This window comes from Vipera ursinii (genome assembly GCF_947247035.1).
Source record: "Vipera ursinii genome assembly, chromosome: 8".
Taxonomy (NCBI): Eukaryota; Metazoa; Chordata; class Lepidosauria; order Squamata; family Viperidae; genus Vipera; species Vipera ursinii.
The window spans coordinates 3,230,708-3,232,600 of NC_139519.1; the positions used below are offsets into that span (position 1 = coordinate 3,230,708).

Here is a 1,893-nt window from a genome sequence, read left to right on the forward strand (position 1 = left end):
TTCCGGCGCGAGAGCTGCGTGGCCATGGCGAAGGAGGCGGCCGTCCACCGCGCTGGCTCCTTCAAGCAGCAGAACAAGCCGCACAAGGCCGGGAGGCACCGCGTGAGCAGTGCGCGGAGGCAGGGAGGTGAGCGCGCCTAGGGGCTCCTTTTTCCCGCAGTAAGGTCGCCGCGGAAGCAGGGAGTCCCCTTGATCGGTGTGCCACTAGGAAAAAGCCTCCCGCCCAGGAGCAGTCTATCCCACCCGGCCCGTCCCCCAGGGCCGAAACGGCCTCTGCCCAGAGGCGCGTGGCCTCAGCGTCTCTCTAGTCTGAATGACTTCAAGGTTCAGGCATTCTGGGAGTTTCAAGACCAAAGTGGCCGAGAGGGAGAAACGCCGGTGTAGTCCACGGCTCTCCAGCCTTGGCAACTCTCAAGACGTGCGGAACCTCCCAGAATCCACCTGAGGAATTCTGGGAGTTGAAGTCCACAAGTCTTCAAAGTTGCCAGGTTAAAATCCGGCTCTATCAAAAGGAGCAGGCAGGAAACCAGCAAAGCTGCCATTTTCCCCTCTTCCTTCTCCAGGTCGGGTCCCGGTCAAGACCCTCACTCGGCAGGTGCAACGCAACTGGTCAAAGCAGGACCGCAGGCACCGGGCTTGGCAGCTCCGCCGGCAACACCAGAAAGCAGAGCAGGGAAGCTGAATCTGGGCAGCTTGGTTGGAGAGAGGAGGAATCTCACCTATCTTTGCTTTCTCCCTCTGCAGGTGTTGGAAGAAAAGCGGAATACTTATTAAACTGTGACCTTAAATTGGTTGGCAGAGAAAGGAAAACTTGGATTTTGGGTTATCATGGAACATCAGAGGTCTGCAGAAAAAACATCAAGAAAAAACAAATACTTTCCAGGAGGAAATGTATGTTTTCTTACAATAAATACAAATGACATTAACTTCAAACCATGAGGAAATTAAAAATAACTTTGAAAACTTAAATGATCATATTCTCAATTTAATGTCACAACAAACATGATTAGAAAACAAAAAGAGAGATCAAGTAAAGCAGATAACTGAATATAAACTAGAGGAAAGAAACTTAGAGGTGGAATTTAATAATGGAAGGAGTTGTGATTTAATCCAGATGGAGAAAAGCTTGCAGGAAATACTGGACACGGAAAAGATAACTAATACTTCAAGATTCCAAGAACTTGAGAGAAAAAAGGAGATGGGAGAAACTAAGAAAGAAAGAAAAAGATTTCTGAGGAATACTTCTATACCTTACTTGACTCATCTTTTGTACCAAAAGAATATCTACAAACCATGGGAAGATCTTTGGATTCAATGGAACATACTGATTAGGAAAGATGTTTGGCAAAAAAGGGCTAAAGCCAGAATTAAGAAATGAGATGGACTCATTTGATGGAATACTTAAAGATTAAGCACTTGTTTGAATAAGGTTAAAGAAATAAAATTTTGAATACAAACGAATCTTAGCTTAGGAGGGATAAGCTTCTTAAGCAAGAAAATATTTTTTGTTTATGGTATGAGAAACATAAAAATGTTTGGGATGATTTATATGAGGGAAATGTACTAGATACTTAAATGGATTTTGAAGACTTGAATATGCTTATAAAGAATAAAACATTGAATATAAATGTATTTTAGCTTAAGAGGGATATGGCTTTTTTAAAAAACGGTATATTATTTATGTTTCAAGATATAAAAATGTATGTTGGGATGGTTCATGTGAGGAAAAAGATTTAAACAAGTGTAATTAAGAAAATTTTAACAGGTAAAATGTGAGGAAAATAAATTTAAATGAGAACTCTAAAAAGAGGATCTATGACAAGGTGATTGAGATGATTACGGTAACTAGAAAAGCTTAATGAGGTGGAGGTTACTTGTAGATATTTAATTTTA

The 1,893-nt window shown here is 42.0% G+C and overlaps 1 long non-coding RNA gene across 1 annotated transcript in view; it reads left to right on the top strand.

Annotated features, from left to right (window-relative positions):
* Nucleotides 1–1,632, top strand: part of LOC310644011 — a 1,776-nt gene extending 144 nt beyond the window's left edge. The window contains exons 1-2 of the long non-coding RNA XR_014493210.1: nucleotides 1–127; nucleotides 745–1,632. The exon at nucleotides 1–127 is cut by the window's left edge and continues 144 nt beyond it. This is a non-coding gene — a long non-coding RNA (uncharacterized lncRNA). The remainder of the gene's footprint in view (nucleotides 128–744) is intronic.
* The last annotated feature ends 261 nt before the right edge of the window (nucleotides 1,633–1,893 follow it).